Genomic DNA, 25076 nt, shown 5'->3' on the forward strand with positions numbered 1-25076 from the left:
ATGAAGAAGGTCTATTAGTGCGTTCAGTAAGTCTGTCAGATAAGTGGCCCGAGGATGCATGGAGCGAGCAAGGGCCAAGGGTAGAGCTGCGGAGCTTCCTAGCAGAGCAGCTAAGAGGTTATGCGTGCTTGTGTGTTGGAAAATCACATTGTCCCTATGCTGTCTGTCTGTATGCACAAAGATTTGTTGCAGAGGCAGTACTGGAAGGCATAAGGGCATAACTCATGGCTACAAGCTCCAGGAAGTTCATGTGAAACTGTGCCTGGAGCAGAATAGACGCATATTGGGTTGAGAAGATGTTAGGTCAAACTTTACAGCCCTGAGTAAATGCGAGCATTAGCAGGAGCAGACTAGGTTTTGGTTCTAGTTCTGCAATATGGATGAGGAACGAAAGCAGTTGAACAGCTTAGACTCACTGACAATAAAATTTCACTGAACCTAACCCATAGCAATTTTGGATCTATGAGGAAAGTGCATAGTGAAAAAAACCCCATGGACCGACAATAAAAGAAGTGAGGGGCTGAAGTTATGGAATATGCGCGCAGGGACATATAGGAATTTGTTAGAATGTCTGCGCGGTTGCTGGACAGGAAGGTCGTTGTGACTGTGGTGTCCAGAAGCGTTCTATAAGGGATTTATGGCAATGACAGCAATCCCAGGTAGTAGATTTATAGTGAGTCATGAAGAAGTTAGAGCTCCTTGCTTGGATTGACTGTGGTTATGCAGCTGTCCATGCAAGGAAAAGCGTGAATGATGTTGTACTCCGTAGAGAAAAAGCAGTCACCGATAGTGATTTAATGAAATACTCCAGTTGCCGGAGCTGGTGCAACCGGCAGAGCTTGGGATTGTAATATTGTTGACTCACCATGAAGCACATAGAAAGATTAGAGGCAATCTACTTACTGTGATATGGAAGCATGGTGACGAAAGATACCATTTTACCTGTGCCTTCTGAAGAAAGTTGGTATTTCTGAGGTCCAGGATGGGCAGAGAGTAACTACTTTCTGTTGAAAGAAAGAATAGTGAAATTAAAACTCCCCAACACCCCCCTCCCCCGCGCTTTGTAGCATCCGGGGGAGTGTACCGTGAATCTTGGTACAGAGTGGGGTGGCTGCTCTGACATCCAGCAAGTTGAGAGACCCGGAGGTGTCCAATTGGCAGGGCTGATGTACCCTGGATATCATGTAATCTCCCACGGGAGCATGAGCGGTAAAGTCTTACCTGCATTTCTGTGTGCTGTACAAGAAAACGTCGAGTCCTGTCGCCAGGTTTCGAGGTGGACTTGCACGTGAGGCAGTATTTGCTGGATCTCGTGTTTAGCAGATCAGCGAATCCATCTGGAACTTCGATCCTGAATTAGGAACCAGAAGCCAGAGTATTAATCAGAACAGGGTCCCATTGCTGACAACGGGAGGATGTCCTGATGCAATCCCAAATAAATGGTAGAGAGGTTCTCTTGGTATGGTGTCTGACATAGCTGGCAATAGCGATATGTGACACTAATATGGTTCTTGGAAGACAGGCGACCTAGAACCTTTCGAACCATGTGGCCCGAATTGGAGAACAGATCTCAATGGGAATGCCGCTGAAGCGGGATTAGACTACTTACCATCCGACATGGATTGCCAAAGGACGAGCTGGTGAAGATTGATGGCTCCATGGATTTCAGGAGTCATCAAGGGGTAGCCTGTCGGACATAACATCTGTCTCAACTCTGAAACCTGGTATGGTAGCGCAGGTATAGAGTAGACAGGCTGAGCGTGGCTGGTGCTACACAGTAATTTGTGGAGGGCCACAATCCCGCACCGATGTCGGTGGGGCACACCTCAGGTACAGGGGAGCCATTATGACTCATGAACCTGGCCCTCGTTGCAGCGGCTTGATGTGTCGTGACGCCAGTCCAGAATTCTTCGGAACTCATTCCGGTGTTTCTGGAGCACCAAGGACTGCCAGCACTGTGCGGAACAGTGGCAATAGCAGTGGTGATGTTGCTCGGCCCGGGCATTCTCCAGCACCGAGAAGGATAGCACCGAGGTGCTGGATGGCGTCAGTGGCGGACGGTCACCGTGCCAGTGACAATGGGTGCCACGGTGCTCGGCCCAGTCTTTCCCCAGCGCAGAGGTGGATGCCCTTGCTGTCTTGGATGGCGAATGTTGACGGACTGTCAGCATGCCTACACTGCTCCTGGCACTATGTAGTGTCGTAGGCTAATACGAGGCTTTAATAAGAACCCAAAGCATGGAGCACTGTGTTTAGGCAAGGGCATTACGTGGAGGTACTATGTCGGTATTGACGGTGTCAATGGCGGCCGAAGCGGCCTTGAGGGCATCGTCAAAATATATATATGAAAAACGTCGATGACCCGGGCAGAGCAAGGATAAGAGTGACGAAAGTACTGATGGCATCGGCATAGGTATCTATGGAAACGATGTGGCATCGAGAATCGAAAAACATCGTTGGCATCGGAAAAAATGATGCCAGCATCGACGGAGTCAATGACCGCATCGATAGGAATGTCGAAGACATCGATGGAAATGATGTGGGCGTCGATGGCATTGATGGGATTGACTTGGGCACCAATGGCATCAATGGCACAGACATGGGCACCGATGGAATCGACGGCATCAATCCGGGCATCGACCCAGCCATCGATGCCACCGATGGCATTGACGGCATCGACCCGGGCATCGATGGAAGTGCCCCGGGCGATGATGGCATCGACAATACAATGGTGTGCATCAATGGCATCCATCCGAGCAATGATGGCATCAATGAAATTTTTCTCTCCCAGGGAAAAATCAGTGCCATGGATGAAAAACATGGATGGCACTGATAGAATCGATGCAGGGAACGATGGCATCAATATACCATGGGGGAGGGGTACCAATGGCATCGAAGAATGCAGGACGGTCTGGAAGGGGGTACTGAAGGTAGCGATGTGGGCATCAACTGCGCAAGGGTACCGAGGAAATCGAAGGACCTGGATTTGACAGAGGCCCTGGCAGCAACGGAAACCGTGGAAGTCCCTGTCCCACTAGCGCTAATAACCAGGCAGAGTGTCACAGAGGGACACTCGCAGGCTATGTGTGGCTAACTATGAAAACACAGGGAGAGGGAAGGCCGCAGTCGGTTGGTAGGCCAGGGAGGCGACAGGAATCGACCAAAAAACAGGGCATAGTACTCACCGAGCGTCGAATAAATGTACGCGAAGGGAGACCCGTACAGGGAAAAAGTGTTTGTGAAGTAAAAGTTTTTGTTTCCGTGAGGAAAAAGTGTTAGAATTTCTCACAGAGCTCTTAACCGCTTTGCTTACTGCAGAGCGGAAAAAAGACGACTGAGGGAGGCACCTGTGGTCACAGGGAAAATTGCAGGCTGAGCATGCTCAGTGCACTCAGTGTGCCAGTGTCAGTCATAGCTTTATAGAAACTTTGACAGAAATGTTTTCCGTACAGGGCTCCATACTGTGATGTCACCCATATGTGAGGACTACCATCCTGCTTGTCCTTTGAGAAAGGCTTTTTTTTTTACACCGATCTTCTTTGTCTCTTTGCTTATCAGCTATATTTCATCGGCTTCCGCTTTGTTTTTTGGGTACCAAAGAATAATGCAATCTATAAAGCAAAAACAAGATAATACAGTCCAAAAAGTTAAGTTACTGTAAATCGTCACAAATTAGGTTTTCTTCCTCCACTACCTACTTGCCCTAAGGTACTCTTAGAATAGTGATGGCTAACCTATGACACGCGTGTCAGAGGTGACACGCCGAGACTTTTTGCTGACACGCGCAGCGTTTCGTGGACTATCAAGATTTTTTTTTTAATCGGCTGCGCCGAGCCTTTTTTTTTTTTTTTTTTTTAATCGGCTGCGTCAACCCTTTAAAACTAGTATTTTAGTATCCCCCCACCCTCCGGACCCCTCCACCCCCCCAATGCCCCCGGGCGCAGCGACAGGCAGATAGGCAGGGCCGCGACCCGAAGAAAAACATCGCGTTTAAACGCGCTGATGCTCCTCCTCCTTCCTGCCTGTGCGGCCCCAGAAGTAAATGTTGCCGGAGCCACGTGGGCTGGAAGGAGGTGAAGCATCGGCGCGTGCAGAAGAGGAGCAGCGCTTGCGTTTACGGGCAGCCACGAATCCCAAGTCGCAGCGGCCCGAGAAGAGGAAGAGGCCTGGTAGCAGGGCTGCCGCAGAGCCCATCCTGCAACGACCCGCGAAGAGGAGGCCCAGAGGTGAGAGAGAGGCTGAGGGTCTGTAGAGTGTGTGTGTGCGTGTATGAGATGAGTTGAGAAATTGTGTGTGAGAGTGAGGACCTGAATGTTTGCAGAGACAGCATGTGCTTGAGCAAGACAGCATGTGGGAGTGAGAGAGAGCCTGTGTGTGTGAGAGTCAGACAGCATGTGCCAGTGAGAGCCTGTGTGTATGAATGATTGTATGAGAGAGAGCATGTGACAGTGAGAGCCTGTGCTTGAGCAAGACAGCATGTGGGAGTGAGAGAGAGCCTGTGTGTGTGAGAGTCAGACAGCATGTGCCAGTGAGAGACTGTGTGTATGAATGATTTTATATGAGAGAGAGCATTTGACAGTGAGAGCCTGTGTGTGTGTGTGTGAGAGAGAGAAATGCATGTGAGAATAATAACCTGTGTGTTTGAGGGAAGAAGATGGAGAGAAAAGAAACAGAAAAAAAGACAATATAAAAGGAATTGGCAAAAAAAATAAGAAAGGGAAGGTGGGAAAAAAAAGCCTGTGACCAACCAATTAGAAAATGAAGATCAAACAGCAAAGGTAAAAAACAAAATAAATTACTTTTTAGTGATTGGCACATGTAATCTTTGGGAATGTGCAAGAATAGCACTTTCTCTATGCTGATCTCACAATGTACGAGATCAGCATGGAGAAAATGGAAGCCCACGGGGCCTGCACAGAGGAGGCAGCAGAATGGGCTTCAGTGCCAGTAGCAGCAATCAGCACCTCCCCAATAGCCATGCGGCAGCAATGACAGTGGCAGCAGAGGAATGAGAGAGGTTCTGAGGTTGCTGGCAAAAGAGAGGGGGGTTTGCCTTTAGTGTGTGTATGTGAATGAATGGGACTCTGCATGGGGGTGTATGTGTGTGAATGCATGGGCGCCTGCGTGAGAATGAATTGGTGCCTGCCTGGAGGATGGAGCGGGAGTGGTGTGAAATGAATGGGAGCCTGCCTGGGGTTCAGTGCATGTGTGTGTGTGTATGTGAGGGAGCCAGTGAGTGTGAGAGCATGAGCGTGTATGAGAAAATCCAGGGGAGTGAGAGTTTGTGGGGGGTGGAGGGGGAGAGTGTTTTAATTGAAGATTTAGCCAATGAAATTCAGCAACAAAAAAGTCACTAAGCAGGTAAGGTAAAGAATTATTTGTTTTTGCTTTATTAATAAATACAGAACATATATTAAAATTATAACTTTTTGTTATTAATATTAGAGCTACAAATATCACAAAATTATGGATTTTTCTAGAAGTGACACACCACCCGAGTTATGCTCGGTTTTTTTATGAATTTTGACACACTGAGCGTAAAAGGTTGGCCATCACTGTCTTAGAAGAATGGACCCTCCCAGTGTTTCCCCTTATTATATCTCTATTCTGGTGTGCAAATTTCTGTAGACCAGTAAGCAAACTCAACAGATGAAATTCTGCTGACTCTTTCAAAGCAGCAATTCTGAAAGATTTCCCAGTCTGGCAGTGCTCACTCTGACTCCAACCAGAAATTCACTCTGCAGCCCTTAAGAGGGGGGTTCCCAAACTATGGCTGTGAGACAGATCCAATCCTCAGAGCTTATTTTCCTAGACCACCATGTTTTTTTTCCTCATGGCCAGATCTGGCCCAAAGAGGAAGTTTTATTTTTTTCATATGCAGCGATAGCAGAAAGGCTGGCAGGGTTTGCCAGGCCCTGTCAGTAGAAGTGGAAGTAGAAGTTGTGACTGCAGCAGAAAAGCTGGCAGGGATTCTAGGCCCTACCAGCAGAAGACTGAGACAAAAGCAGCAGCAGTGGTGGAAAGGCTGGTGTAGTTTCCTAGGACTTGCCAAAAGAAAATAGAAACACGTAGCAGAAGGGATAGAAAGGCTGATGGGTTGAGTGAGAGGGAAGGGGAGAGTACGAGGAAAGGAAGCGGGAGAGGTAAGGATGTGAGAGAGGGGTGGGGAGGGGGAAGGAAAGGACTGTGTGAGAGAGGGAAAGGAGGGAGTATGCCCCCCCCACACACACACACACACACACACATCTAGCCTCCACCTCCTTTCAGTGACAGATGCATAGGAAAGCAAAGGACAGAGTTCCTGGGGGTGTGGCAAGAAATGTTGAAATATTATTGATAATCTATCTTCCATACCCCTGAGAACATCCCCCCGCCCTTACCCAGCATTTCAAATCATTGAAAATGCTAGATATGACCTCCCCTCTCACCCACCCTTCACTGAGAGGGACCCCTTACTCTAAACTGTTTCCTACCTTTTGGCTAGCTTTTTATCACACTAAACAATATCCACCAATATTCTACCTCTCCCCAAAACTTTTTAAGATCTAAAATTTCTCAAGGCAATACTTACCACTCCTCTTCAGCCACCAGCAAGATAATCCTATCCTCTCAGTGTTCCCACTGAACACTGAGAGGACAGGATATGTCGGACTGGAGATGCTCAGCACTCTTTTATACCTCTCCCCATCTGAACCCAGAACATTTGAACACCCCTCAGCAGCCCACTCTAGCACTCTCCTCCACCATGCTCCAGCCTGACCCTATCACACTAACCACCTCCCCAGTATAACCACAGCATACTCCAACCTCAACCCTTTCTCTCCCCCTCCCCCCCAGTCTGACCCAAACACTCTCACTTCCTTCCACAACCTGACCCCAGCATTCTCTTCCCTTTTCCTCCCCAGCCTGATGCCCTCCCCGGCCAAGCTATATGCCGTCAAGCCCATCCTTACTCCCCAGCTCGACCACAGCACACTCCTTGCTCTCTCCAGCATGACCCCCAGCATACCATGACCCCGTCCTTAGCCAACCCCAGCACTCTGTATGCCCCTTCCCAGCTTGTCAGCATACTTCAAGCACCCCCTTCCAGCTGGACATCAGCACTCTTACCCCTCCCCAGTCCAACCCTAGAACTCTCTTCTGGACGCCAGCAAACTCTGACCCCCTAAGCATTTACATATGTACACTATTTATTTATCGAGTTTTATATACCGTCATTCGGTTTCGCCATCATAACGGTTTACAAGTTTCGATGGATACAATGTTAAGAGGTTAGTAGAGGCATTAACATCGCTCTCATAACGGTTTACAAGTTTTCGAAGGATAAAATGTTAAAAAGGTTAGTAGATGGATTGTCATCTTTCTGCTCAATGGTAAGTGGGGACGTGCATGTGTGCTGAAGCACACAAGCACGCCCCATCAGTCCCCAAAAGATACCACTTTAGGCTAAGTCATATATATATAGATAGATAGCTAGATAGATGACAATTGTTAAGATCCAAGTGAATGACTGTTGTGTAGGAGAATTACAAGTATGCTTACCTGAGGATAACACTGACTGTGTACATGTTGTGCAGGGTACTAAAAGAGATAAGGTCAGGACAAAGTCATTCCGGATAGGTGAGTACTGCAATCTCAGTAAAATGGAAAATTGGCATTGTCCCTTTTAAAACAGCTTTTGTATAAGAAAAATGAGTGTTTTTAATTAATAGAAGGCTGTTTCAGATTTTCTCCTAATGGCATATGATGAGGTATAATGGCACAGGTTGTTCTTGACAGGTGTCCTATTTTTCACATGATAAGAAATAGAAGCAAATGTATGAAAAGTGCTACTCTATTTTATAATTGGAGCTGCAACTGTAGCACTCCAGCCTAGAGATACTGCAGCCTCAAGCAGGAATAAATCTGTTTTGAGTCTCAGGGCACCAGATTTTTATTTATTTATTTGCAGTTTTTATATACCGACATTTGTTTAGTAACCTCACATCGGTTCACAATTAATAGAAACATTGCAACTGTACTAAATAAAACGAACATTTGCAACAGTGCTTTACAATAAACTTATTAACAAGGGGGGGGGGGGGACAGTGGAACAATGAAAGAGAAAAGTAAAATAAAATAGTGGTACATTGATATATTGCTGAACTTATAAGTCTATAAATAAATGGGATGAAGTTTTAGTACAAAGTTGGGAAAGGAAAAAGTTAGGTAAGGGAGAAAGGTAAACAAATTATGTATGTTAATAGGTAAATAGGTGTTTGTGGGCTGTTACGTGCCACCTCTCCAACTCTTCTGGCTCTCCATTTCAATCTGTCCCCTTACTTTCCATCCACTGTCCCCTTCCTAATATCCCTCAAATATCTCTCATTTCTGTGTCTCACTATACCTGTTTCTTCCAATTCTATTTATACCACTCCTCTTTTGCTCCCAGTCATTCATCTATCTACCTCAGCCCTCCATCATTTTCTCCCTCCTGCCCTTACATCCCTCATATTGCCTCATCCACATCTTCTATCTTTTCTGGGCTATCTCCTCTTTCTTCCTCTGCCCACCCCTCCAGCTGTCTGATACTGTAACCCAGGCATTTTGAAAATGATCATTGGTCAGAAGTAGGAAGAATAGAAAGGCTAAAGGAGCAGAGAGGAAAAGGTATCAAATAGCAGGGACAGGATTCCCCCACTCAAGAACAGTAGGTTTTCATCACACTAAAAAAAATTTAGATAGGGATTTACTTAAGATCTTTGCATAAAGCTTGCTTCAAATTTTTTCCAAGGCCATTTACTTTATACAGAGGGGATTTTCTCATGGAAAGCAAATGTTGCTTACCTGATGTAACAGGTGTTCTCACAGGACAGCAGGATGTTAGTCCTCACAAATGGGTGACATCGAGGATGGAGCCCACCACGGAAAACTTCTGTCAAAGTTTAAACAGAACTTTGACTGGCCCCTACTGGGCATGCCCAGCAAGGCACTGACCCTGCAGCCAGCAGGGGTCTCCCTTCAGTCTGATTTTCAAAGCTACAGGCAGTGCCTAGAAAGTAAAAATAAAACGAACCCAACACCGCGGGGAGGCGGGCGGGTTTCGTGAGGACTAACATCCTGCTGTCCTGTGAGAACACCTGTTACATCAGGTAAGCAACATTTGCTTTCTCACAGGACAAGCAGGATGGTTGTCCTCACAAATGGGTGAGTACCGAGCTGAGGATGTCCCGACTTGCACCAAATGTACCCAACGGTGTGCAGCAGGCACAATAAGTGAGGAGAAATTTGGGAAAGGGCATCCGCACCCAACCGGGTAGGTGGAAGGGTGTTGGTACATCAGGTTGGAAAAGGTTACGCAAGACAGACTGGCCGAAGATGGAGTCCTGTCTTCCAGCCTTGTCCAAACAATAGTGGGCTGCAAAGGTATGGAGAGAACTCCAGGTTGCAGCTTTGCAGATGTCAGGAAGCGGCACCGATCGAAGGTGTGCCACTGACGTCGCCATGGCCCTCACAGAGTGTGCTTTAACACGGTCTTGAAAAGGAATGCCAGCTTGCTCATAGCAAAAGAAATGCAGTCCGCCAACCAGGAAGAAAGAGCCTGCTTACCCACAGGTTGTCCCAACTTATTAGGATGGAAAGAGACGAATAATTGAGTGCTCTTCCTGTGGGAAACTGTACGGTCTAGGTAAAAAGCTAGAGCTCGTTTACAGTCTAGGGTATGCAGGGTCTGCTCTCCAGAGTTGGAGTGGGGCCTGGGAAAAAAGATAGGTAGTATGATGGATTGATTGATATGAAACTCAGAAACTACCTTAGGTAAAAATTTAGGGTGAGTGCGGAGTACCGCCCGGTCCTGCAGGAGCTTAGTGTAAGGCGGATAGGTAACTAGGGCCTGTAATTCACTAACCCTGCGAGCTGAAGTAATAGCCAAAAGGAATAACACTTTCCAAGTGAGATATTTAAAGTCACAGGAGTGCAGAGGTTCGAAAGGAGGTTTCATAAGACGACCAAGAACCAGGTTAAGGTCCCAGGATGGGGCTGGAGGACGCAAGGGCGGCTTTAGATGGAGCAAGCCCTTAAGAAAGCGTGTTACTAGGGGTTGTACTGAAATAGGATTACCCCCAATACCCTTATGGAAGGCGGCTACCGCACTGACATGCATTCTGATAGAAGAGGTTTTAAGACCTGATTCAGAGAGATGCCATAAATAGTCCAAGAATTTGGAGATTGGACAGGAAAGGGGATCAAGGGACTGAGAAGTGCACCATGATGTGTACCTTTTCCATTTGTATGAGTAAGACTTTCTTGTGGAAGGCTTTCGTGAAGCTATCAGGACCCGAGAAACGGAATCTGAAAGGTTGAAAGGCTGAAGGACTAACCTTTCAACATCCATGCCGTCAGGGACAAGGCTTGGAGGTTGGGATGGAGGAGGCATCCGTCGTTTTGAGTGAGCAGATGCGGGTCCGTTCCCAGAGGAATGTGCCTGCGGATGGAGAGATCCTGGAGTATTGGAAACCATACTTGGCGTGGCCAGTAAGGTGCTATCAGGATCATGGTTCCTCCGTCCTGGCGTAGCTTCACGAGAGTCTTTGACACAAGAGGGAGTGGAGGGAATGCATAGAGCAGACCGGTTGTCCACTTGAGGGAGAATGCATCCCTCGGCCGAGAGTGCTGGCTCCGAATGAGAGAGCAGTAATCGTCCACTTTGTGGTTCTGAGGGGACGCAAAGAGGTCTATGCGGGGAGAACCCCACTTGTGAAACAGAGAGGTCGCTACCAGAGGATCGAGTGACCACTCGTGTTGTTGGAAGACACGGCTCAGCTGGTCTGCCAATACATTGTCTACTCCCGGCAGGTAAGTGGCCCTGAGGTACATGGAGTGGGAGAGGGCTTCCGCCCAGATGTGCGCAGCTTCCTGACACAGAAGGAAGGAGCCTGTGCCTCCCTGCTTGTTTATGTACCACATGGCCACTTGGTTGTCCGTCTGGATTAAGATTATCTGATGAAAGAGATGATCTTTGAAAGTGCGGAGCGCATAGCGGATTGCTCGAAGTTCCAGGAAATTGATCTGGTGTTCGGCTTCCTCTTTGGACCATAACCCTTGGGTTTGAAAGTCGTCCACATGGCTCCCCAACCGATGTGAGAAGCGTCGGTGGTTAGGATTACTTGCGGATCCGGTGGAAGAAAGGGTAAGCCCTGAAGGAGGTTGACCTGAGTCGTCCACCAGGTTAAGGATAGGCGCAGCGCTTGTGTGACTGTGACTATGGAGGACAGAGGCTGAAAAGCTTGAATCCATTGGTGTCGTAGAGTCCATTGTGTTACTCTCATGGCTAGTCGGGTCATGGGAGTGACTTGAACCGAGGATGCCATGTGCCCTAGGAGAATGAGGAACTGGCGAGCCGTGGCAGTGTTCTGAGACTGGAGCTGGCGAGCCAGGGACATTAGGGTGTGGACCCTCTGAAGAGGAAGGTAAGCCTTTGCCTGTAAGGTGTCCAAGTCTGCCCCAATGAAGGATAAGGTTTGAGACGGGACTAAGCAAGATTTCTCGTAATTGACGAGAAACCCTAAGGAAAGGAGTGTTTGAATAGTCAATTTTAGGGAGGATTGAGCTATCTGTTGGGTGGAGGCCCTGATTAGCCAATCGTCCAGGTATGGGTAGACGTGGACACCTTCCTTCCTTAGGAATGCTGCTACCACTACGAGACATTTGGTAAAGACTCGTGGGGCAGAAGCTAGACCGAAAGGGAGGACACGGTATTGATAATGGTCGTGGCCTACTAGAAACCGCAGATATTTGCGATGGGATTGTGTGATCGCAATGTGGGTATAAGCGTCCTTGAGGTCGAGAGAGCACAGCCAATCCCCTCTTTGTAGCAGAGGGAGCAGCGCCCCTAGGGTTACCATTTTGAACTTCTCTTTTTGAAGGTATTTGTTGAGGGCTCGAAGGTCCAAAATGGGACGTAGTCCCCCTGATTTCTTTGGTATTAGGAAGTATCTGGAATAGAATCCCTTGCCTCGTTGAGAGGGAGGAACGGGTTCTATAGCATTTGATTGCAGAAGAAGGGATACTTCCTGTTGTAATTGAGCCAAATGGGTGGATAGACTCCACGCTTGAAGAGGCGGGGAGTCTGCCGGAAGAGTTATGAAGTTGAGGTGGTAACCCTGTGCGATAATTGTTAGCACCCACTGATCTGAGGTGATCTGCAACCAAGGTTGTAGAAAATGGTACAGTCGACCTCCTACAGGGATGTCCGGAAGAGGGGTTTGGCATGTGTTCCCTACAGGGGAGTCAAAGGCCAGCCGCAGGCCCAGGAGGAGGGGCTACAGTAGGCCTTTGCTTCCTAGGCTGACGCGGCTGAGGCCTAGTAGAGGATTGAGCTGGACGAGGCCTGGCCGATGGAGGGTAATAACGGCGTGGTCGAAAGAATGACTTCTTAGAGTCTTTCTTTTGCGGTTGCTTGGAGGTCAGCTCAGGTGGGGACAGATGAGAGTTGTTTCAACGTCTCATGGTGGTCTTTAACTCCGCCACAATCTGCTGAATTTGCTCTCCAAACAATTATCGCCTAAGCAGGGTAAATCAGCAAGACGATCTTGAACCTCTGGGCGAAGGTTGGATGATTTTAACCAAGCCCAACGTCTGGCTGAGATGGCTGTGGCTGAAAACTTTTGTGGAAGCATCGAATATGTCGTAGGCAGTCCTAATCTCGTGCTTCCCTGCCTCAAATCCCTTGTGAAGAAGGGCTTGAAGCTGCGGTTGGTATTGGTCTGGCAACGTGTCAGCATAGTCTTGCATCTGCTTAAGGATGGCTCTGTTGTACTGAGTCATGTAAAGTTGATATGAAGCTATGCGTGAAATCAACATAGCTCCATGAAAGACTTTCCGTCCAACACTATCTAGGAACTTGTTGTCCCTGGTAGGTGGGGTAGAAGAGTGTGGCTTAAGACGCTTGGCCTTCTTCTGCGCGGACTCAACCACAACAGAGCGATGATCCAGTTGAGGTTTTTGGAAACCTGGTGCTGACTGGACAAGGTAGGTGGAGTCAGCTTTTTTGTTAACTGGTGACACTGATGAAGGAGATTCCCAGTTTTTCTTGAGCAGATCCAAAAAACACCTGGTGTATAGGGATGGAAGCGATGATTTTTGGAGCATCCAGAAATTGAAGGAGTTCCATCATCTGGTGTCTGTCATCAGCTTCAGATTGTAGTTGAAAAGGTACAACTTCTGACATCTCTTTCACAAAATTAATGAAAGATAGATCCTCAGGAGGAGATCTTTTTCTACTCTCTGTAGGAGATGGTGGCGAAGGCAAATCTGTGTCAGAAGATGTATCATCATCATCACCCCAGGTATCGTAGGGATCAAGTGGGGCTTGTAGCCCTGATGGACCTGGCTGAGGCTCTGAAGGCATCGATGGAAACCGAGGTGGAATCTGTGCCGTAGGTGGAACCAGAAATGGCATCGATGGCTTCGGTGCTGCCGATGGAATCGGTGCCTGGCGTGGAATGGATGGAACCGAAGGATATATCGGTGGAGATATACCAGAAGGCACCGATGGAACCACCCCGGAAGGGGGAATCCGGAACGGTGTTTCTCCTGCCGATGAAAAACCAGTCGGAGACGGTGGTGTTGTCGATGGTACTGGAATCACCGATGGAAGGGCCGTCATGAGCGCCTCCATGCGGCTCAGTAGCGGTGCTAGCGCTTGTATCAACGGCTCGGTGGTCGGTTCCCTCCTCGGTGGCGAAGCCGGTGCCGGTGTCGGTGTCGGGGGCGGCACTGGAACCGGTGCCGGAGACGGTGCCGATGGAGGTTGCAATTTCTTCATCGCTTTCTCGATGGCCTCCTGGACCAGCCGGTCCAGTTCTGCCCGGAGACCAGGGGTAACCATACCCGGCTCGACGGGAGAGGGAGGCTGAGGCAGGGCCGGAGGGACCACCGTAACCGGTGGGATCACGGCCCCCGCACCCCGGGAGGGTGAGGGTTTCCTCGATGCCGGCGAACGAGACGTGGAGGGTGTCCGGTCTGTTCGCGGCTTCTTTGTCGGTGGCTCGGCTTGAGCAGAGGTCGATGGCTGTGGATCCTCGACAGGCCGAGACTTGTGCCGTCGATGGCGGTGCTTTTCCTTCCGATCCCCTCGCCCATCCAGGGAAGGGACGGGAGTCGACGGCCGAGAAGCGATCGATGGCGGACGGTCACCGGAGGGTTGACGATGATGGTACAACTTCGACGGTGCCGGTTCCGATGACGTCGATGCTATCGATGGCGTTGGGGTAGGTGCATGGAAGAGGAGCCCCATCTTCTCCATCCTGGCTTTGCGACCCTTGGGTGTCATTAAGGCACATTTAGTGCAAGTCAGGACATCATGCTCACTACCCAAACACATTACACAAACCCTGTGGGGGTCTGTGATGGACATAGTCCGGGTACAATCCGGACAACGGCGGAACCCCGTTGCCATGGCCTGAAGCCAAAATTTAGGCTGGGGATCGGTAAGTGCCAACAGGCCTCAAGGGCCAAAATCGACGGTAGTCGATGGAAAAAGGCAAAAAACTTACCGGGTTCCGTAAGATGACTAAAAATTTGTCGAAGGGAGACCCCTGAGGGGCAAATTTTCTTAGGAAATTAACTTCCAAATTCCTGTCAGGAACGTGGTTAGAGAGCTCCTTTCACCGCGTGGCAACTGCTGCGCGGAAAAAAGAAGACTGAAGGGAGACCCCTGCTGGCTGCAGGGTCAGTGCCTTGCTGGGCATGCCCAGTAGGGGCCAGTCAAAGTTCTGTTTAAACTTTGACAGAAGTTTTCCGTGGTGGGCTCCATCCTCGATGTCACCCATTTGTGAGGACAACAATCCTGCTTGTCCTGTGAGAAGAGAGACACAAACCACCCAGTATGAACCTTTCTAGTATGTATGGTCCCTCTTAGGGTAATAGCCAAGAAGTATCAAGGAAACCCCTAACAAAACAAAAGTCAAAAGTGTTACAGACTTGACAAGTAAGGTGAAATTTAAGCTGTGATATAAAAAATAATTCTGTCATGTGATTGTGCAATAGATGTCTCATTAACTATATCCCAATTTGCTGTTAGGGGAATTTTACACAACATTAATGCCATAGCAAACATATATAATGCACAACTAATCACAAATATTCATACCTGTTATATTTTTGCTAAACTCTAGAGTGGCATAATGAGATCAACAATACAGTCATAAAGGAGACAGCATGCCATCTTCTATATTAAAAAGCTCTATTAAGAAGGGTGAATTGACTGAAGTCTGCTCAGATCAGTCATTAACAATCATCTGTAAAACGTTTACAAAATAAAAACAAAATACTAATCTTGAATCTGAGGCACTCAATATAAACTATAAAAGATTTACCACCGATTTAGCGAACAAGAAAGCGCCGAAAAAGCCCACAAGAGGACAGTGTAGCCTCTGCCAGAACTGCTAGTGCTGCTGCGTGATTACCTAATGGTCGAGAAGGCAGACATCCGTCAATCACGCACCCGCAGCGCTCCCCCGAGCCTGGAGAGCAGTCAGCCCTCACGTGGCGTGCAGCGTGCGAGCCGGCATGTGTGCGCACACGTGAGCTCTCACGCCGCTGACCTCGCTGTCCTTTGAACCCTCCCAGCAGGCTGGAGCGTGGTCTTCTTCGCCGGCCGGGCCTACTTTATTGCTAGGCAACAGACCAATGCTGCTTCTCCCTGCTAGAGTCGGCACTCTTCGGCGCCGGCAAATGCTCGTGGGCAAGTAGGGGAAGCGGGGGTTGGTCTGGATGCAGTCTCCTCTCCTCCCTACCGAGAACGCCTACTGTCCGTTCTGTTTGCTCCCTGCTGTCTGTCAACACATAGGCTGCTTGTACTGAGACCGCCTAGTCTGCAGCCTCTCAGCCGACGTGATCTCTCACCAGGCTCCTTAACCTGTTCTTCGTTTGCTCTGTTCACACTGATATAAAAAAAAAGGTGTAATTTGTTTCGCTTCTTTTAGGTGCACTTAACTATTAGTAGTACTTTTTTTTTCGAGTGATGTTGCCTCCACACACTGGTTCAGTCATGCAGTAGACAACAGTTTGGAAGCAAAGAACACTTTGATGTTGTATCATAGGCATATAACAAAGAAACCTTTTTATAAATCAAATTCTATAGTATGAGGAAAATGTATTCGTGATCGGTACTCCCAGTGCAAGCAGCAGAAACGGAAGGTGGGGGGGAGAAGGGGGCTTCCCCGGCGATCTCTGAAGAAGTGGGAGGGTCCTGTCTGGAGTACCCCTTTTTTTTTTTTTTTTAATTTATTTATTGATTTATCCTTTTTTACAAAACATAGTAATTTTTACATTCAATACAATACAATATTGATGTAACTTTCTTTCCAACAGAGTTATAACATCCTATAAAAGAAATTTATACTGAGAAAAAATTATAATATGATCTGTTGGTTCATTAAACCATTAATTTATATACTTTCTATAGGAGTGTTAATACACACATCTGAAAACCCTTTAGGCAGGATATATAAAAGAGAAATCAAAGAAAAACAATTTTAATTAAATGGTACCTTTACAGCTATATATTACTGCCTTACACCTTGGGTTGCTACTGGGGAGGAAGTAGTAGGCTCTCTAGCCACTACAAATTGGCTTAGATGGTCAATCTGAAAAAAAATAAAGGACTCATGAGCACGCTTAATTATACACTGACATGGGTATTTTAAGAGAAAAGTGAAACCCAGAGCTATCACTCTGGGTCTCCAAAGTAGAAATTCTCGCCTTTTACTACGTGTGATTGGGGCTAGGTCAGGGAAAATTTTTACATCCTGCCCCATATATGAGACAGGGAATTTCTGAAAGTATAACTTCATCAGTTTGCTAATATCAGTGGTAGTTATAAATGAAACTATTAAGGTGTTCCTATCGATCACCTGTAAAGTTGAGTCTTCTAAAAAACTAGTAAGGTTTGCAGGAATAGATATTGGCAAATCTGAGGTTCTTTTCTTTATAAAGAAACAAGAATTTATAGAAGGCAAATCATTTTCAGGAAAACCTATAACCTCAGTCAGAAATCTTTTTAAAGAAACATAAGCCGTTTCACCTGCAACCTTAGGGAAATTAACCATCCTAACATTCAATTTCTTAACATTATTTTCAAGAAATTCTAGTCGTTTAGAACAAACAAGCTGATCTTTTATCATCATATTATTCACTGATTGTACAGTTTTAATATTTCTCTCTGATTCCTCCAATCTGGTAGTAACCCCAATTACTTGTCTCTGAATACCCGAAAGTTGTTGTTGTAAATTAGATGACACTGAATCTATTTTTCCTTCCAGCCTGTTTACAGTGGCATTTAAGCCGCTTACCAAGTCCCATATAGCCCCCAATGTGACCGTCTCAGGCCTTGATGTTAGTGGCTGTACATCCTGGGTTGTTTCAGGTTGAGAGGATCTTTGTTGTAGGCCCGCCATAAACCTTGGGGCCTCCTCTGTTATCGGACCTAAGTCCTCAACAGCTCTCATATCTGAAAACAGTTCGGAGCTTGCTCCCTCCATGGCAAACTTTCGCTCTACCACTTCGGTAGGCGAAATTGCCGCTTCTCCCTCTGTTCCCCACTGGATTGGAGGCGGACGGTGATCAGGACTGAGGGAGGCCTCTTCCTGGGAGGCCGATTGCTCTCCTACCAAGGGGCCTGCAAAGGAATCACTGGGTCCCTCTTTTTCTAGCTGTTCATAAAACGATCAATCTCCAATTGCAACAGGGGAGGTAAGGGTTCTGAGGGAAACACCCTCACCTTCCCTTTCCTCTTTGCTGGCATAGCTGAAATTTTAACAATGGCAACAATTTTATTGAGAGAGTCAAAAGTTTTAATTTGGTACCTGTGTTCCCAAGGGTTTCAGTAGTTGAATCCAGCGCGCAGAGTCAATCCCTCTGGGCCGTCCCGGTCCGTCCCGGTCCGTCCTCGTCCGGACGAAGCCGGACAAAGCCGTGCGCACCCCTTAGGTGCGCACGGCTTTGGCGGCGCGCCGGCGGCTGCGGTGCGCCGCTGACGCAATGATTTTATTTTGCGTCTGTCTGGCTCCTCCTTTTCCGGTCTGACCTCTCCGGCGATTTCCCGGGCCTGCTCCAAGGGCTCAGCGCGTTGGTCTCTCTGGGGTGGCTCACTTCCGCGCAGGTCTTTTGTGCCCCGTCCGGCTCCTCCCACTCCGGTCTGACCTCTCCGGCGATTTCCCGGGCCTGCTCCAAGGGCTCAGCGCGTTGGTCTCTCTGGGGTGGCTCACTTCCGCGCAGGTCTTTTGTGCGCCCGTCCGGCTCCTCCCACTCCGGTCTGACCTCTCCGGCGATTTCCCGGGCCTGCTCCAAGGGCTCAGCGCGTTGGTCTCTCTCTGGAGTACCCCTTTTAAGCTGTGGCAACGCCCGTAAAGGTCACACAATTGGCAATGATTTTTATTCAAAGTATATTGTCTTAGGTTTTAAGTATATCTAGATTTTATGTCAGTTATGCATGTTTTTATTGGAAGCCGGCACACACTTTGGAGTGTTGTAGTGTAACCGTCTCTAAAAGTCAGAAAGGAGGCCCAGACAACTGATCCGTAAAGATAGACTTTTATTGCCAGCAAGATGCAGCTAAGACAATGGCTTAGTACAACTGCATGCCCCTCCCCTCGGGAGCAGGCTCTTATACATTCTACAATTCTTATCTTTTACACATGCGTTCTGTGCAATGCTGAGCAAGCATATTTCAGCTGAGGATTTCAAGTAGGCGTAGCTTATAATCAGACTATTGTTTCGTCATTTAATTGACGAGATAGGTTAGACATTTTATAGCATCTATCGTATTAATACAATACAAATTAGTGTTACAACAAAATGGTGGTGCGTTCCACTGAATATCAGTACGTAACTACGTAATGCATGCCATTGCGTTCCAAATGTTAGTACGTTCAATATGGCTGTGCGTTTCACTGCTGGCGTGGTTAATCAGAGGTTTTCAGTTGTCTCATTCAACGGTTGTCCATAAAATTGAACTCCTTCATTCCCCCCTTTGATACTTCAACTTCGGTAGAAGGCGGAAGTATCACTTTCATCTGTGAGGTAGCTGAAAATACAAACAATAATTAGTGTCACATTCACTTGGTGCAGGCCCTAAAATGTTTGCTAGGTTGTTGGTTTCTTCACCGGTTTGAGACGAGGGGTCCCTATTGGATCACCCCCCCTTTGTAGCCGGACTTAACCCTAACAAACATGGTGGCTGCATGTGTTAGTTGCATTAAAGGTTAGTGTCGTAGTACACAGAGGATTCATCTTCTGAGTCCGACGAATCAGAGGAAGGAAATGATGAGATAGAGGCATACTGGTTCAGCATCATGATTTGGGCTGCTGCTCTCCGATCAGCAATCTTCTCCATCATGGTAGACAGGCTCCTGAGTAAGAGAGGGAAACATAAAGGAAGGAGAGCACAGGAAAGTAGGAAAAATAACAAAGGAAATAAAAGTTCCTTGAGTCCTGGAATAGATGAAAGCCAAGTAGGCAATGAGGCTGTCCAGTCAAGGGCCCCGGACCAGGTCTGCACAGGAACATGAGCTAGTCGCACCATGCGATCTGTGATTTCCTCGATGACCTTGCTTTTATCATCGATCTGTAAACAACAATTGGAGAGGTTAAATTTCCCACACACACCACCCTCCTGAGCGAGGAGATAGTCCAGGGCTAATCGGTTCTGGTATACAGCGGAAATTAGCTTGATGTTTGCTTAGCCAGGATATTAAGAGCGAGTGCCGAATCATTAGTAAGGAATTCAAGAACTGCTTGGAGTCGGATGATACTATTATTCATGTAAACTGGTGTTCTGTATCCATATGAACCATCCTCTGCCCAGGTGCCCGGTCCATAATATTCTACAATACGTTCAGGTGGCCACTCTTGATCAGACCAATCTCCAATGGAAACTCTATGCTCTCTTCGCCGTCTACTTGGTTTCATGGGGCTATATACAGGCACACCTAGAGTTTCACCTGCTGTGACTGGTAACAGGAAGAAACTAGGACGTATTGTTGCGAGGAAACAGGTGCCATACCACTTAGAAGGTAATTGTTCATAAGCCCGCCGTCCACATACAAAGTAATATCCATCAGGGGCTATGAATTGAGTCGTTTGTTGTCCAGCTGCTTTCCAGGTAGCATTTAAACTGGACTCAGTCCAAAATGGGGTAGGTATGGTCTGATTCTCTGTTTGCCACCATGTATGATTGTTTGTTATAACAGTAAGGACTCCTGTGCATGGTGAATTTCCGACGGGCACTGTATATAATTTGGAGAATTGCCGTGATAAACATTGTCTTCCAATAACGTCGGTCTGAAGAGCCCATTCATTTTCTTCTGTTGAGTAGGTGGGTATTTCGTTTGGAAACTGCAAAAGAGGGCATATTGTCATTTCAGCTTGATATAAGTCCTGAGCTCCTGCCTTTGCAGCAGAATCGGCTTTCTGATTCCCTCGGGCAATAGGGTCAGACTTTCCAGTATGGGCTTTACAGTGCATTACAGCTACTTTGTATGGTAACCATACTGAGTTTAGTAGTTCATGTATTTCTGGCACATTTGTCAATTGTTTTCCTTCGGCAGTTAGAAATCCTCTTTCTTTGTACAAGGCTCCGTGTACTTGAATGGTCAGGAAGGCATATTTAGAGTCTGTATAAATATTCACGATTTGCCCTTCTGCTAATTGTAGGGCTCGAGTAAGGGCAATTAATTCAGCTTTTTGGGCAGATGTTCCTGGAGGCAGGGGTCCGGACTCAATAATTTCATCTTCAGAGACTACCGCGTACCCGGCCACTCGGATTCCATTTATGATTTGGCTACTTCCATCAGTGAATAGAGTCCACGCACCTTGCCAAGGTTGATCTCTCAAGTCAGGTCGACTGGAGTGTACTGTAGCCATAACTTCGTCACAATTATGGGTGATTGACTCAGGGGCTGGTAGTAGGGTGGCTGGGTTCAGATTTTTACTGTCTTGTATTTGGATTTCAGGTGTTTCGCACAACAAAGCTTGATACTTGACAAGACGCGAATTTGTCATCCATTTTGGTCCATGAGTTTCAAGTAATCCTTGTATGGTATGTGGGGTTGTTACTTGCAGAGTTTGTCCAAATGTCAGCTTAACAGCTTCGGGTATCAGTAAGCATGCAGCAGCAATGCTTCGAAGGCAACCAGGCCATCCTTTTGCAACAATGTCCATTCCTTTTGACAGATATGCAACAGGTCGTTCCCATGATCCAAAACTTTGAGTCAATACCCCAATGGCCATTCCTTTTTTCTCATCTATGAACAGGTGAAATGGTTTCATTACATCCGGTAATCCTGGAGCAGGGGGTGAGATTAAGGCTTCTTTTATTTGTCGCAGATGTGCTAGTTCATGTCCTTCCCACTGAATGGGTTGAGATTCTGATTCTTTTCCTCGCAGTTTGTCGTACAGTGGTTGGGCTATAATGGCATAGTTGGCAATCCAAAGTCGGCAGTATCCAGCAGCTCCTAAAAATGCACGAAGTTCTTTCTTGCAGGTAGGTACAGGTTGATCTCTGATTGAACTTGTACGAGAGAGTCCAAGGCACCGAGTGCCTTCACGAATTCGAAAGCCCAAATATTCTACTTCCAATTCACAGATTTGCGCTTTCTTTTTGCTTGCACGGTACCCCTTTAAGTACAAAGTCTGTAATAAGCGGAGAGTTGCTTCTGCACATTCGAGGTAAGTGTCTCTAAATAGTAATAGATCAACTACATATTGTATTACTGGCCCATGCATTTTCTGGTATTGTTTCAAATCTTTGGCCAGCTGTTCTCCAAACAAAGTGGGTGAATGCTTAAATCCTTGAGGCAAACGAGTCCATGTGTACTGCTGTTTTATTCCAGTATGGGCATTCTCCCACGTGAAGGCAAAAATTTTCTGACACTCCTCCGCTACAGGAACGGAGAAGAAAGCATCTTTGAGATCAATGACACTGTACCATTTGGACTTTGGAGTGACTTGAGCTAGGATTGAATACGGATTAGGTACGAGGGCTACCAGATCTGCCACTTGATTATTTACTTTCCTCAGATCTTGTACTGGTCGGTTATCATTAGTCCCTGGTTTCTTGACTGGTAATAAGGGAGTATTCCAAGCAGATCGAATTCGTCGCAAAATGCCCAAGTCAAATAGTCTTTGCAAGTGTATTTGTATTCCTTGTCTAGCCATGTATGGAATGGGGTATTGAGTTTGATTGATGACCTGTGCATTCTCTTTTAACTCAATCCATACGGGAGTAGCTTCGGTTGCTAGTCCTCCTGGATTGTTTTCAGACCATACTTGAGGTACACTGTCCATTAAGTACCTTCGTTTTGCATTAAGAGGGGTGTCTTCTTCATATCGATGTTCAATGACTTTTTCAATAACAGGAAGATGTAGTCTCCATTCTTCTTGGAGAGGGCAAATGAGAGAAACTGGATTATCAGCAAAGGAAGCTTTAATTTCACCATTTGATTCAAACTGTAGATTTGCTCTTAATTTGCAAAGAAGATCTCTACCAATTAATGGGACTGGACATCCAGGGACGTAAGGAATCGGTGGGATACTAATTGTCCTCCCACCCGAACCTGTCTGTTCTGAAGAATAGGGGCTGCTAGCGGCTTTCCAGAGGCCCCTACTATAGAGATACTTTGTGATGTGGGAGTGGTTATTGCAGTAGTCATGACTGATCGCTGTGCTCCAGAATCCAGTAGTCCTATAAAGTTTTTGCTCCAACCTTTATTTCTACTAATGGGTCAGAGGGAAGGTTTTCCCGGTCTAGTCATGAGTTTCGTCCGATATCATCACTAGACTCGTCTGACAGCTCATCTAATGCCATTTGCCACTCAGCTTCTTGTGATTTGGATGGTTTGGATCCTTCTCCTTCCCCTTTCTCTCGCGGAATCTCCGGGCAGTCAGCCTTCCAATGTCCTTCTTGTTTACAGTACGCACACTGATTAACTCCTAAAGGCGCTCTTCCTCCTCTGAACGACCCACCTCTAGCTGATCTTCCTCTAAGCGATGCCCTAAACGGCGATCTGCCTCTTCCTCTATACCCAGGGTATCCTTGGTACTGCCTGGTATTTTCTCCAAAATTAGTTTCTTCCATGGCTGCAGCTAACAAATTAACACTTTCTCTCATCCTTCTGCCACTTTCTTTTTTATCCTTCTTTTCTTCTTCCAGTTCTCGATTTCCATAAACTTTATCTGCCATGACTTTGAGCTGGCTGATATTCATTCCCTCAAACCCCTCTGTTTTCTGGAGCTTCCGGCGTATATCAGGGCATGACTGTCCTACAAAACTCATTACTATTATAGAATGATTCTTCTGGTCTTCGGGATCAAATGGGCTGTATCTGCGATATGCATCCATCAATCGTTCTAGGAAATCTCCTGGGGTCTCATCCTTTTTCTGCACTACATCTTGTATCTTGGTCATGTTCATAACCTTTCTTTTTCCCCTTCTTAAGGCGTCTAGGAAAGCCCGTTGGTAGGCAGCGATGCGTTCTCGTCCATTAGATGTCTGGTAGTCCCAGTGGGGGTCTACAAGTGGGGCCAATTCCCTTACTGCTCCTTCCGGGTCACCGTCGGACCCGGCTCCTCCTCTGGCTGCTTCTTCCATATTCTGCTGTATTTGGTGCCGTTGTTCAGTGGTAAAAAGAAAGGATGTCAGCCCAATTGGGATTATGAGCGGTAAAGATTCCGTTTAGAAAATCAATCATCTGATCCGGCTTCTCAGCATATGAGGGGCCAAGTTGTTTCCAGTTGAAAAGATCACTCGATGAGAAAGGGACGTAGGTAAATAATCTTATGGTTTGCGTAGTTTGGAAAGCATTTTCTTCCGTTGGGGGCACAGGTACAACGGTTGCGGTTTCTCTGATTGGCAGATGTAGGCTTGCAGCTTGCGTTTTACTACGAGTGCAGGCTGAGACGGAAGGTCCTGCCTCGTCCTCAGGTTTTGCCGATTCTAATTCTCTCTTTACTTCATGTGATGTGGTAGGAAAGGGGTCGGTTGATTCATAAGCGGGAGTCGGTGGCAAATTATGCAAAGGCGGGTAGATTGGAACGTATGGCGGCGGCGCTAAAATTTCCGGTTCATCAGCTAATATGGCCTCCACTGCGAGCGGTGGTTTAATTTTTTTTTCTGTAGTTGCATTATCTTTTTGTACTACAAATATGGCCGCCGCCGATGACGTTTCATCGTCCGCGTTCAAAATGGCCGACTTCTCCTTTCTCTTCCGGTTTGGGGACTTCCGGCTACTCGTCTTCTGTATGTGCGCCACCATTACGAGGGCGGCTCCCTCCACCAACCTCTTTGCCCATGACGGTGGATCCAAAATGACTGCAATCCAGGCATTAATATATGGTATATCTTCGGGAAAACCTGGCTGGCCCTCTTTTGTGACTATGTTTCGAACCCTTGAAGCCGTTAGAAAATCAAAGGTTCCTTTCGGGGGCCAATTAACGCACAGACTCGGCCATCGATGTGCACAACGCTGAATCATGCCAGGCTTAGTGCATGCATGTCTATCGAACACTTCGCTGAAGTGCTCCTTTTTTTTAATGGAGTAGAACCTTTTTTTTAATGGAGTAGAACCTCCCCCTCCCATTTTAGAATAGAGGCACATACAAAGAAGGGAAGGGATAGCGGATAGGTAAGGGGTCCGTATCCGCCAGACACAAAAGGATCACACTCGCCTCGACTAGAACGCGGTCGCCCGGCCTAGAACTGCGAGGCCATTCACTCTCTTTCACACAACAAGAAACCTATTCCCAAATTTTTCAAATCGCGTGGTCCTCGGAGCGGGATCCCTACTAACCACAGCGCGAGGCTTGATCAAGACCTCCTCGATCCATCTTTCAGGATCGGCTAGTAATTTAGCTGTTACCTTGTTTATAATTCAAGTTCCCACTAATTCTCATTCATGTGAGAATAAAATTATACTTGCCTGAAACGTTCTCTCGATCGCGAAGAAAGCCTTCTTTCCGAATCACCAGCCCAGAGGTCTCGAGAGGTTTCCTGCGGAATGGTCCCCTCAGAAACCTGATCGCTGAACTCAGCGGTGGCC

General features: G+C 47.1%; 1 long non-coding RNA gene across 2 annotated transcripts in view; it reads right to left on the reverse strand.

Annotated features, from left to right (window-relative positions):
• Window positions 1-15800, reverse strand: part of LOC115090718 — a 53393-nt gene extending 37593 nt beyond the window's left edge. For both annotated transcript variants that reach the window (XR_003856486.1, XR_003856487.1), the window contains exons 1-2: window positions 15447-15800; window positions 7543-7581 (exon numbers count right to left, since the gene is read on the reverse strand). This is a non-coding gene — a long non-coding RNA (uncharacterized LOC115090718). The remainder of the gene's footprint in view (window positions 1-7542; window positions 7582-15446) is intronic.
• Between the last annotated feature and the right edge of the window lie 9276 nt (window positions 15801-25076).

This window comes from Rhinatrema bivittatum, chromosome 4, assembly GCF_901001135.1.
Source record: "Rhinatrema bivittatum chromosome 4, aRhiBiv1.1, whole genome shotgun sequence".
In the NCBI taxonomy this organism is placed as follows: Eukaryota; Metazoa; Chordata; class Amphibia; order Gymnophiona; family Rhinatrematidae; genus Rhinatrema; species Rhinatrema bivittatum.